Here is a 14,132-nt window from a genome sequence, read left to right on the forward strand (position 1 = left end):
GTTTTCACACAACTTCAAAAATCATACCAAGCACAAATGTAACTTCAAATCTCACCAAAGTTGTCCTCTCACAAATGAATCACTCGGAAGAGGGTTACATGCATCACTCAATAGTAAATATGAGAATAGAGTTAAACCATAAGGGACTTAACTCAAAATTAGCAAGATGAAAAACATGCATGAATATGATCTCAAGAAGGATGCTAAACACTTAAAAGCTGAAAAATGTGTGCAAATCAACCACATGACATTTAGGATCAATTTAGGTCTTTATTATAGGTTGTAATGGGGCTAAGGGTGCAAGGTGAATAAGAAATGAAGGATATGGATACAACAAAGTCCAAGGAACTCACAATGTAAGAGCATATAATCGTTGACTAAAAGACTTTGAAACATCACGCTTGAGATTTTCACTCATTTTTTGGTGATCAAATAGACCACAAAGCCTTATACCTCCACTAATTATGATTCACAGCCCTTCCTTCCATTCGAACAACCAAGAAACATGGAATTGAATTTGAAACCATTGCCACTTAACCACAACTTTTCTCTTTTCTTTCACCCTTTGAGTGTTTTTTTTTTTTTTTTTTTTTAAGAATGTAATAACCCTTCCCAAACTTAGCATGAAAAACACATCTAAATTAAAGCTCACGAGTTCCTTAGAAAGGTAAATTCTTGTTTTTCAGGCTAAGGCTAGAAGTAATAATTGGTTACTTGAAAGAAAAGACATACATATAGGCTCAAGGTGGTTAACAATGGAAAATCATGCTTAAGCATGCATAGGGTTAGCTTGAAAGGCACAAACGGTCCAAAGAGGGCCTTAATATCATTTCTCAAATGTCATGTAATCAAATTGCACAAGAATGAGTGACTTTTAAGTGCTCAACCAAATCAATGAATAATGAGATCAAACAACAACTCAGATGACAAGAAAAGTAAGAATATGTGTATAACACTCATGAATTGAAGCACAAGGCTCAAAGCTCACATTATATGGTTATACAAGTCTAATTCATGCTTGATACAATTCTTTGGATCATGCAAGTCCCTCAACTAGAGAATTATGAAACAAATGGCAAGTGCGTAGAGGGTTTCAAACATATCATGCTAGAACGATGCCATTTAGTGAATAACAAATTTTTTTTTAAAATTTTTTTTTAAATTTTTTACAAAATTTTCAATCAAGTCATGTAAACATTCATCACAATCTCATCATATATGTCCGGAAAGTGACTTGAAAACAAAAAGACTCAAAACTGAAAAGAAAACAGAACAAATGAAAGTAAGAATTTAAGTGAAACGAAAAAGACTTGCTATCCCTTCCCAAACTTAGAAACAAACATTGTCCTCAATGTTAAAGAATTCAGGCATCAACAACGTTATAACAAGAATTAAAGGGAATAAAGCAAGTAAATACAAGAACAAACAAGAAAAACAACTACAACACGGTTGCAAAAACAAAAACAAAAACGAAACCAAACAGAAACAAATAAAACAGTAAGCCCTAACAACAGTCTTACACATGCAGAAATCCAACCCAATGAAACGCACAAACCAAATGAAAGCCCAACCCAAACGAAAGCCCAAAAGCGAAGAAAGTAATAAAACAAAGAAACCAAGTCAGAAGCACAAAGAGCGAGGACTCAGTAAAATAGAAAAAGTGGGCCCTGATGTCTCGGCACCTGTGAGTCACGGGATACAAAGTGAGAGACGTGTCGACAAGCAGAGGTCTCTCTCACGTTCCCAAGCCAGAATTATTGGCTTCATAGGAAGGTGGGACGACTTTTGTTTCTCGAAAGCGCTGAAAGGCAGAAATGCAATTAAAGGGGTTGGGGACCAGGTGAGGTGACCTAAGGGGATAGGCCGTAAGGGCCACGCAAAACGCAGAAGCGCAGTGGCTAGGGTTACGTAAAAACTAACTCTATAAAAGAAGAAGAGAAAGAGTTGGGGAAGAACACACAAACTCAGAAACACACAAAAGAGAAAAGAAAGACAAAAGAAAGTAAGAGTTGAAATGGCGTCTTCTTACCCATTCTCGTTGGATCTCAACCTAGCTCCACCGACTCAGACTCGGGGCCAAGCAGTGGCACCAGTGTGGATGCCCTACTTTGCCTCCGCACGGGGGCACGTGACAGTGAATGACTCGATACTGCTGGACAACGATGTTGCCCTTGGAGTTGCTAGAAATCTAGTGACTCCCAAGGATATACGGGTGCTGGGAGCAAGGGATAACAACCGGGTCGTGAGCGATGCTCTGGCACTAAGCGTGCAAAGCACCGCAACAGTCGCAAGTGTGGGTCATCGCCTACTTGCGAAGTCCCATGAGGTAGAGGTGCTGAGAGGTCAGTTGGCGGCAGAGCGAAGTATGGTGGAAGAGTGCCAGAGTATTATTAAAAGCTTAAAAAGGGAAAGGGCAAGGATAGTGGAGGTGAATCGACACCAGCTGGAGGCGTTGCGGGAAGAGAACAAAAATCTCTCAAAGATGGTAAGTGTTTACGCCCATGACATGAGAAAGCAGCTGGAGGACCTGGACCAACCGGGTAAACGCAAGAAAACAGATCGCGAGAGTATGTACGCTCAAGCTAAGAGTGCGATCTTTGGGAGCTCGAGTGATGAGCCCCAAGAGGCTGTGCGTGAAGCCCCGGAAGAGGATAGCCATAGGGCTAAACTCAAAGGTCCAATGGCCGAGACACCGAGCACTGTGAAAGAATAATTTCTAATGTATTAGTGGTGTGCCTGGTTGTCTTTGCCCTTTCCGTGTATTTGTTTTTTTTGTTTTTTGTTTTGTTTTTTTTTTTAAATTTAAATTTCTCGTTTCCGGAAATAAAAGAAAAGAAAGTTGCAAAAGACAAAGAAGAAAAACAAAACGCACTTCCCCAAACCGGAATAAAAGGAATGCGACAAACGAAAAAGACACAAATCACACTTCCCCAACTGAAATAAAACAAAAACGACAAACTGAAAAGAAATCAAAACAAAATGCACCAGAAAACAGGGAGGAAAAAAAAAAAGCAAAGCGAAAGTAGAAATGCTTCCCCTTTAACTGGACGCAACCGCAAATTGCGCAGGAAATGCAAAGTGGTGTCGGCTCCCTTATGAGCATATGTCTATTTAAACCACTTCTCGGTTGAAAGAAGGAGTACCCTGCATTTCATCCTGCAAACTCAAGAAAAACCATCAAAAAGTCCAGACAGAAAAATCAATGGCATCCCCAGATATGCTTATTGATGACCTTAACCTTGAGTTGTCGCTTGCACCACCAAATGCCCAGACACGGGCTCCTCCAAACCCTATCTTCCCAAACTCCTCATACCATCATGGCTCGGCCTCAAACTTCTCTGAGGTGGTGCCGCGTAGGGCAGTATTGCCGGAGGGCATGACTGTCAGCAGACTTACAGTTGCAGATCATCTGCATGTGGCGCAGAGGTTTGACCAGATGGCAGTGGACGAGTCCCACAATCTAACCGTGCTCAACGCGGTCTCGGCCACAAATTTGGGCATGCGCCTACTGGCGAGAACACGAGAGTGCGGGGCACTGAGTGAGGAGGTGGCGGCCCTGAAAGCTCTGGTGGCGGACCTGCAGAAGCGGCTCTACAGCGCCAACCAGCATGTAGAGATGCTGCAAAAAAGGAACGAAGATCATGTAGAGCTGCTGCAGATTCTACAAGCAAGAACAGACAGAGGCAATTAGCAGAAGCCTCTGGTGGCGCAGAATGCAACAATGAACATGTGATTAGGAATTTAATGTACGCATTTTCACTAGTGTGTATGTAATCACATGTTATGAAATGAAGAAGCATTCACGCCCAATTTCTGATTGTGCATTAATGAATTGAAAACACTTCCCAAACTTATATGAAACACTGTTTATAACTGATGGAGATTTAAAATTAAACAATGCCATAAAGAAAGATTGGGATGGATAATCACAAAATAAAAGGAAAAGTAAACAACAACAAAAAAAAAAAATTTGAACTAACAATAAAAGTTGAAATAACAAACTAACAACCATCTCAAAATAAAATCCAAAATCAAAATAAACGAAAAGTTCAAAAGGGTACAATACTCAAAGTACTACTGATCATCATCATCCTCATCACCATCATCATCATCATCATCAACAACATCATCATCATGTGCAGTGGTCCCGGGTTGACCTGGCATCTGGAGGTGCGTCCAAATGGCGTCAATGGAGGTGCTCATATGCTGCAACTGCTGGTGGTGGTGCTGCATCTGCTGGTGGTGAAGCATCTGCAAGTCCCAAATGGCTTGGAGAGAAGGCTCCCAAGCAGAAGTGTCGACAGTGGGAGCAGGTGGGAATGGCGGTGCTGGGGCCGGCCCATGTGGTGGTGGCATACGGGGTGGCACTGGAGCAGGTGCATGTCGCCTCTGAGAGATACTCTTGGACACAGAAGTGTCCGAAATGGGACCCATGGGCTCAACATATATATCAGTAGAGCGAGCCCGAACACCTGAGCGTTCACAAATCATGCTAACAAGGCAAGGATAATATATGATGTTCTTCTTATGTGCACAAGCCTTCAGGCGTTCAAAAATGATGTCAACAATAGGTAGGGAAAAAGTTCCCTCATGCAAAATTTTCAGGATCATGACCCCTACTTTGGGAATTTCCGACCGTTGGCCGGATGGGTAGATGTTGTGGCGCACAAAGCTCCACAGGATGGAAAAGTAGGGTGTCAACTTACCCTGAATGAGGACAGTCTTTTTGGGTTGAGATGCAAAGGCAGCAGGGTCAGCATAAAAAAGTGTTTCAGCTGCGCTTTGCATGTCAAAATCCCTACCCAAATATTGTTTCCAACTATGAGTGCCACTCTCAGGTATGTGAAGAACCTCAGAGATAATGGAGGTGGATAGTTCAAAACTTTTGCCCCGAACCTTAATGGGCACATCATCATCATCTTCATCATCTCTAGACTCTTCCCTAGGGAAAGCAGCATAAAACTCTCGCACAAATGATTCATTGTATTTTTTATAGAGACGAGCTAAAGGTAAGAGGTTTCGGTCTCTAAGAAGGTGCTGGACTTGAATAAGTCCAGCGGTTTGGATGGAGGGACTAAGATCTAGGTTACGCTCAGTAACCACAGTGGCAGTGAGAATTGCCTCTTCCGGTTGAGGTGCACTTCCGGAAGAAGATGCACCCCCTCTGGTACCCTTTCTAGCTCTAGACATCTAAGGAAAATAAACCAAAATGCACAGAGCAAGACAACAACAAAATTCATGCCACAATTATACCAATATCAAAACCAAAATGCATGCACATAGCCAAAATTTGCCACAATGACAAAATTTCCAAAATGTAAACCACATTCCCAAAATTCAACCATAATGACAAAATTTCAATAATAAACACAAACATCAATGACAATGATCAAATAAGAGATTGAGAGTGAGAAAAACATACCCAATTGAGCAAAATCACACCAACACAACCACACACCACAATCAACAACAAAAACAAAGAAAAACAAGTTAGAAACACGAATAAACAATAAGAAAAGCAATTAGATTAAGAAAATCAAAGGAAAACTCAAAGAAAAATTCGAAATTTACCTTGGGTGAACAGTAACCCTAACTGAAAATCCTCCAAAATTGATGAAAACACTTGAAATTTCAAGGAAGAGAAGCCAAAAACGGATTCTTCTCGAAAAATTAAGTGAGAAAAGTGCGATTTGAGTAAGGATTAGGGTGGGTTTTGAAGGTTGTAGAGGGAGGGAGAAGAGAGAAGTCGAAGGGGAAGAAGAGAGGTCTGTCGCTGGGAAGAAGGAGAAGTGAGGAGAGAGAAGAGAGAAAAGAAAGAAAAAGAAACGGTTTTTAAAAAAAAATCGCGACGAGCGACCGGTCGCAAGAGAAAAGCGACCGGTCGTTTCTTCACAGATCAAATTTTTCCAAAATACCTACGAGAGACCGGTCGCAAGGCAAAAGCGACCGGTCGTTTTTATACAGAATCAAATTTTTCCAAAATACCTACGAGTGACCGGTCGCAAGGCAAAAGCGACCGGTCGTTTGTACACAGATTGAAAATTTTACTTTGCGCGACTCGCGACCGGTCGCAAGACATGTACGACCGGTCATTTTCCGGTTTTTTTATTTTTTTTATTTTTTTATTTTTTTAATAAAAAAATTAAGGACTTACCTTCCCAACTCAGTTTTGCACCATAGCAGGTACATCAATGAAGTGGAGCACTTCATCTTCTTGATGCAAAACATTTTCGTGGTAGACTTTCAACCTATGCCCATTAACTTTGAATTCCTTTCCTATGCCTATTGGTCGGATTTCAACTGCACCATAGGAATAGACATTAGTAACAACAAATGGGCCAGTCCAGTGGGAACGAAGCTTACCTGGAAAGAGTTTGAACCTAGAGTTAAAGAGTAATACTCTTTGCCCTACTTCAAACGACTTTCTAATGATATGCTTATCATGAAACGCCTTTGTTTTTTCTTTGTAAATTCTTGCGTTCTCATAAGCATCATTGCGAAGCTCGTCCAGTTCGCTCAGTTGTAACCTTCTGATATCTCCTGCTTCCTTCATGTCGAAGTTGTACTTCTTAATTGCCCAAAGGGCCCTGTGTTCAAGCTCGACAGGTAGATGACAAGGTTTACCAAAGATTAAGCGAAATGGAGACATACCGATTGGAGTTTTGTAAGCAGTTCGGTAGGCCCAGAGAGCATCGTTAAGGCGCATAGACCAATCCTTTCGAGTAGGACCAACAGTCTTCTCTAATATATGCTTCACCTCTCTGTTAGAAATCTCCACTTGTCCACTAGTTTGAGGGTGATAGGGGGTGGACACCTTGTGAGTTATGCCATACTTCTTGAGTAGGGTCTCAAATGATCGGTTGCAAAAATGGGATCCCCCATCACTAATGATGGCCCTCGGTGTTCCAAACCTACAAAAGATATTGGCTCGAAGAAAGCTAAGAACAACTTTCGCATCATTAGTCTTGGTTGGAATTGCTTCCACCCATTTTGAAACATAATCAACTGCAAGTAGAATAAATAGATTTCCAAAAGATGAAGGAAATGGTCCCATGAAATCTATTCCCCATACATCAAATATTTCAACAATTAGAATTGGATTTAAAGGCATTTGATTTCGAGATGAAATGTTACCCATTCGTTGACACCTATCACAAGATAGACAGAATTGTGAGGCATCTTTGAACAAGCTTGGCCAATAGAATCCACTTTGCAAAACTTTTAATGCTGTCTTCTTGGCTCCAAAGTGGCCACCACATGCGTTCGAGTGACAGAATGTGAGTATAGACTGATATTCAGTCTCGGGAACACATCGCCTAACCACGGAGTCCGAACAATACTTCCACAAATATGGGTCATCCCACACATAGGACTTGGTGGTTTTCAGCAATTTGTCCTTTTGACCTCTTGACAAGTCCCTTGGTATATTTCCTGTAGCAAGAAAATTGATAATGTCAGCATACCATGGGTCAGAAATTTGCAATGCAAAAAGTTGCTCATCAGGAAAGGATTCACGAAGAGGAAGAGTGTCTTCTTCGGTATTGGAGTTAGTGATCAATCGGCTAAGGTGGTCAGCTACCACATTCTCCGATCCCTTCTTATCTCTGATTTCTATATCAAACTCTTGGAGCAACAAAACCCATCGTATCAATCTTGGTTTTGCTTCCTTCTTTGCCAAGAGATATTTCAAAGCTGCATGATCAGTAAAAACAATTACTTTAGAGCCTATCAAATACGAACGAAATTTCTCTAAAGCAAAAATTACAGCTAACAGCTCTTTCTCAGTAGTTGAATAGTTCAACTGAGCATCATTAAGGGTACGGCTTGCATAATATATGGCATGCAATCTCTTCTCAACTCTTTGTCCCAATACAGCTCCAACTGCAAAATCAGATGCATCACACATTAATTCGAAAGGTAAATTCCAATTTGGAGGCATAATGATAGGTGCAGTTGTGAGAAGAGTTTTGAGCCTTTGAAAAGCTGCCAAACATTCATCATTAAAATCAAAATTTGCATCTTTGGCAAGCAAGCTACACAATGGTCGAGAGATCTTAGAAAAATCTTTTATGAATCTTCTATAGAACCCGGCATGTCCTAAGAAGGATCGGATCTCTTTCACTGATGTGGGAGGTGGCAAACCGCTTATCACATCTACTTTGGCTCTGTCAACCTCAATGCCTTGACTGGAAATCACATGACCTAAAACAATTCCCTGTTGTACCATGAAATGACACTTTTCCCAATTGAGAATTAAGTTGCATTCTCGGCATCTTTGCAAAACTAAAGACAAGTTGTTAAGGCATGAATCAAATGAATGACCAAACACACTAAAATCATCCATGAATACTTCAATAAATTTTTCTACCATATCGGAGAAAATACTCATCATGCATCGTTGGAAGGTGGCCGGGGCATTACACAATCCAAATGGCATACGCCGGTAGGCGAAGGTACCATAAGGACATGTGAATGTCGTCTTGTGTTGGTCTTCAGGAGCGATGGCAATTTGGTTGTATCCTGAATAGCCATCCAAGAAGCAGTAGTAACTGTGACCCGCAAGACGTTCAAGCATTTGGTCAATAAATGGTAATGGAAAATGATCTTTTCGGGTGGCGGTATTTAATTTTCTATAATCAATACAAAAACGCCATCCTGTTTTGACACGAGAAGGAATAAGTTCATTTTCCTCATTTCTTACAACAGTTATTCCTGACTTTTTAGGAACCACTTGGACCGGGCTTACCCACTTGCTATCGGAAATAGGATAAATTATACCCACATCCAATAGCTTCAGAATTTCTTTTCGGACTACCTCTGTCATGATTGGATTTAACCTGCGCTGAGCATCTTTTGTGGGTTTGGAATCAATTTCCAATAAAATTCTGTGCATGCATCTTGTTGGGCTTATTCCTGTCTGCCGCGCAAATCTCACGGCCTGAAGTTCCGGGCCGAGGGGATGTGCGTTAACACGGGGTTTCCTGCTTTTGGGTGCGGTGCGGTTGTGCGCGGGCGTGCCAGCACGGTTTACCGTGCGTTGATGTTTCGATGAGTGTTGGATGGATGAATGATGCGCCTATTTGATCTGTCTTCCTGGTCAAACGATTGTAGCCGAGAGAGGAACTGGTCTCGGCTGTTAGGTTCACGGCCTGAACTACAAGGCCGTCGAGTGATGGTGTTGGTGGTGGATTTTGGGCGGTGCTCCGGCGCGCTGCTCAGGGAGCGACGGTCGTGTAATATATGGGGTGAGTGAACGAACAAACAAAGATGGTGCTCCGGCGCCTTGAAAATCAAGGGTCGTATGATATATTGATGAATGGATTCTGCTTATAACCTAACACTACTCCTAGGAAAGCAAGTAAAGATATTGAAAGTGCATTACAGAAAAAATAAGTTGCTCCGTGGGAGGCTTGTTTTGGTGTTTGAACCCTTTGAATGTAGCTCGAGTCTTGTATTTATAGGAAGAGTCCCTGGATGAGTAATCGAGGCTGAATTTACGCATAGTGGAGTCTGATTAGCGCAAGTGGGCAGTCCAATCGACATTTGGGATCGTGAAGTATGGTGGTGAGACTCCAGAAATCCCGGTGAATCTCGGCCGCTGCTCTCGATCGTGGGTTCTGAACCTCTGGCCGTGGAGACGCATTTATGGCCTGGATAGCTGGTGAACCAACATCTCAAGCTGTCAGAATTCTTGTGAGAATGTCCACGTCTAATCACTCTGATCTTCATCACCAAATCCTGACTTCAGTCACTTCCCACCTTTCCTCATGCATTAAATGCTACTTTGTGGCCAATGGGTTTTGCTGCATTAAACAGGCACTGCTTCATTAAATGAAGCCTGGGACCCTGCTGTCACGTGATGATTTGCCTTTAATGCCTTGGCCGCAAATTTGTTCGGCCTCGGCCTCGGCCTATGCTTGAGGCCGAGATGATCATGCCTTAGCATTTCCTTCTTTTATTTTTTTTAGGAAGGCGAAATACCCTGGCGAAACGCTGCGTTTCAGCCTCTGCAAACAAGTGCCAGGGCCGAGAGAAAGGGCTCCTTCGGCCAGCTCATGGCCGAGATTTATCAGGCACAAACAATTCCCTTGATGTCCGCAATACTCCAACCAATTGCTCTCTTGTGTTCTCTTAACACTTGCATCAACTTCTGTTCATTTTCCACATTGAGATTGCTAGCAATAATCACGGGCAATGTCTCTGTTTCACCTAAATAAACATACTTAAAGTGGGATGGCAATGGTTTGAGCTCTAACTCAGGTGCCCTGTCAAGAGAAGGAACAAGCTTTTCAGTATTGACTGGCAAAGGTATAAAATTTGGAGTGTACTTACGTGGTATGGCTGGACATGCATCAAGGAATTTCACAGCCTCAAGTAACTCATCGTCAACAATTTCAGCAACTTGAGGATTTTGTATCAACACCTTTTCTAATGAATCTGTACCAAGAGTACTATTAAATGTATTTTGCACAATATGACACAATGTATCAATACGAAAACATTCATGTTCATCATTGGGGAGTTTGAAGGCATCATATATATTGAACTTTATTGTTTCCCCTTGAACTGTCATTGTCAATGTTCCTTGTCGAACATTGATCACAGTATCTGCAGTGGCCATGAAAGGGCGGCCAAGAATCAATGGAAGATCCGCACCCGGAATAGGAGCTTCTTCCATTTCTAGCACCAAAAAGTCAGCTGGTAAAATGAGATCATTTGCTTTCACAAGTACATCTTCCAAGATTCCTCTTGGATATCTCACTGATCGGTCCGCCAATTGAATGCTGACAGAAGTTGGTTTAAGATCACCTAAGTTAATGGCTTCAAAAACAGAATAAGGCATCAAATTAATTGAAGCACCTAAATCAAGTAAAGCTTTTTCAAACAATTTATCTCCAATAATGCAAGGAATTGTAAAACTTCCTGGATCTTTTAATTTGGGAGGGAGCTTCCTTTGCAAAACAGCAGAAGCTTCTTCCGTTAGTGCAACCGTTTCATGATCTTGGAATCTCCTCTTGTTGGTACAAAGGTCCTTCAAAAACTTTGCATAACTCGGAATTTGCTTGATTGCATCCAAGAGAGGAATATTGACTTGCACTTTTCTGAAGGTTTCCAATATTTCCTTGGCATGTTGAATTTTTTTGGAACTCATAAGCCTGTGAGGAAAAGGAGCACGTAAGATTTCTTCGTCAGTAGGTTCACGACTTACCTTCTCCTTTCTTGCCCTTCTTGCAAGTTCATGCTTTGGGATCCACTCGGATGAAGAAGCTGCTTGCTTATCTTTCTCTTTGTTGCTTTCATCCTTTTCTTTAGGCTCAGTCACTTGTTCAACCTGCATGTCATCAACATTTTGAATCAAATCTTTAGAACCATCAATTTCACCAATTACCTTACCAGTTCTCAAGGTAACTGCTTGAACATGCTCCCGCCCAGTTGGATTAATCACTGGTTGGCTAGGCATCATACCAGGTTCCCTTTGACTCAAAGCTGTAGCAATTTGTCCCACTTGATTTTCTAGATTGGCAATGGCCTTATCCGTTTTCTTCATGTGGGTGTCATTCCTCTGCATGTAGCTTTTTGTCTCAGTGATGAAACTATCTGTGTTTCTAGCCATTGAAGCAACAAGTTCTTCCAAAGATTTTCCTGTAGATTGTGGTTGAGGTGGTGGTTGTGGTGGATTGTAATAGTGCATTTGACCATGAGGTGGGCGAGTATGTTGTTGGCCTTGAGGTGGTTGAGTTGGCCCTTGTTGAACATTCGAATTGTCACTCCACCTGAAATTCGGATGATTTCTCCACCCCGGATTGTATGTTTGTGAGAAAGGATCATTCTTAGGCCACTGATTTCTCTTAAATGAGCCCACTGCATTTGCTTCCTCATGTGCCAAGGGACAATCCTCAGTGTCATGACCAATTGTGGAGCAAAATGCACAAACCTTGGATGATCCCGGTGCCAATTTCTTCACCATGTTGGTTAGGTTTGCAATCTGAGCTTCCATACTAGAAAGGGTACTTACATCATAGGATTCCCCTTTTCTGACTGGTCTTTGCCTTGAATTATATTGGCGAGCATTTGCAGCAACAAGATCAAATATTGCTCGCACTTCTGTTGGAGTCTTGGTCATTATAGTTCCTCCTGCAGCTGCATTCACATTATTTTGGTCCGCTTCAAAAAGTCCTTCATAGAAGTGTTGCATTAGAAGCCAAGCTTGTATGTTATGATGCGGACAAGTGATTAGAAGTTTCTTGAAACGGTCCCAATAATCCTAGAAGCTTTCTCCCGGCCTTTGCAGAATTCCTGTAATCTGACTTCGGAGTTCATTTGTCCTTTGTGCTGGGAAAAAATGTTGCAAGAACTTTGTAGCAAGATCCGTCCATGTTGTGATGGAATTTGGAGGTAGATAGTGAAGCCATTCCTTTGCTGTATCCTTCAAACTAAATGAGAAAAGTCTCATTCTTATCTCATCACTATTCATGCCTTCGATCTTTATTGTGGAACACACTTCCTCAAAGTCTAGGATATGTGCATTAGGATTTTCTCCAGGATTTCCCAAGAACTTAGGCAATATGTGTATCATGCCCGATCTCAACTCAAAGTTTTCCAAAGTGGATGTGGGATATACTATGCAAGATGGCTGTCCAGTTGTTGGCGGTGAAGAGTATTCTTGCATAGTAAGTTCCGCATTAGCAACTGGGGCTGCCATTGGTGAAGGTGGTGGTGACTCGACTTTTGGTGAGCTTGGTGATGATGAAAACGGTGAGAATGACAAAGGCAATGGAGTAGACACAGCTAGTTGGATGTTCCTTTCTCTCAAAGCTTGAGCTTGGATATCTTCTATTGTGCAATCTAATGAAATATCCAAATTCAAAAGGGACATAAGCAGAGTGTTCCTGCAATAAGAAGAAACAAAAACAAACTCAAATAAAATGAAACGACAAACAAAGAAAAATGAAAATAAAATTAAGTACTCTAAATATACTCAAACAAAACATATAAGCAACCGTGCCAGTTCCCCGGCAACGCCGCCAAAAATTGTTGCATTCCTAAAAGGACACAAATTAATGTGCAAACAACCAATTAAAAATACCCGCAAGTGCACGAATCTATCGAAGTATAGATTGTGTAAGTACGGGGTCGATCCCACGAAGAACTTGTCGGTTTCCTATAAGTTCTAATTCGAGTACAAAGAGAACACTTAATTAACACACCACAATGCACAAATGCAAATTTGAAACTAAAAAGAAAGTAAAGAAATGTAAAAGAAACAAACAAAACAAAACAAAACAAAAAAAAAATATGCTGTGAACAGTAACCAGCGACCGGTCGTTAGGTAAGAGCGACCAGTCGTTTTTGGGTCGAGCGACCGGTCGTTTTTGGGTCTGGCGACCGGTCGTGAGGTAAAAGCGACTGGTCGTGAGACACTAGCGACCGGTTGTTCTTGGGCAGAGTCGTTTTCTCTATTTTTTTCAGTTTCGACCTCTGTCCAGTGTTTTGCCTATAACTTTCCAACCGTACGTCCAAAATTCATGTTCTTTATACGGTTGGATTCAGCACAGAAAATGGAAGAACACAGCATGGACCAAAATTCCAAAACAATTACGGAAACAGATAAAATTTAGTAACAAAGATACGTAACGTGTCAAACACGCAACTCACACACACATTTGGGGGGGGGGGGGGTTTGATTTGTTTGAAGTGACCTATTTCTATTGCATGAAAGTAAATGGACTTTGAAATTAAATGAGAATGGCAGAGATGAATTATCAAAGAGTGAAATCAAGATGTAACAAACACTAGGGTTTCGGAATCCACCCTAAACAATTCTACCCAAGTTCATGAATACTCAAGTGATGAACTCTAAACGTGTTGATGAAGATGTTCGCAATCAAGACCATGGGTCGTGGCTCAAGACGCATTGATTCTCTCTAATATACGTAAAGTGCATGGTTCGTGCTACAATACTTGTGCCCTCCCCATAACCGAACCTAGGTATGGTTCGTACTTCGATTCAATTACAAGGAGAACCCATTAAGTTCAATGAGAATATGAACTTCACAAGAATCCTAATAGCATGGTGTTTACATTAGGTATTCAAGAAACCAATTCACATGGATGATTCTTACTTCATCCAT

The 14,132-nt window shown here is 41.5% G+C and overlaps 1 non-coding gene across 1 annotated transcript; it reads left to right on the top strand.

Annotated features, from left to right (window-relative positions):
* The first annotated feature begins 12,212 nt into the window (after positions 1-12,212).
* On the top strand, positions 12,213-12,319 carry LOC148295019 (small nucleolar RNA R71). The gene has a single exon (XR_015835579.1). It is a non-coding gene; the product is annotated as a small nucleolar RNA R71 (small nucleolar RNA).
* The last annotated feature ends 1,813 nt before the right edge of the window (positions 12,320-14,132 follow it).

This window comes from Prunus avium, chromosome 4 (genome assembly GCF_965620075.1).
Source record: "Prunus avium chromosome 4, drPruAviu1.hap1.1, whole genome shotgun sequence".
Lineage (NCBI taxonomy): Eukaryota > Viridiplantae > Streptophyta > Magnoliopsida > Rosales > Rosaceae > Prunus > Prunus avium.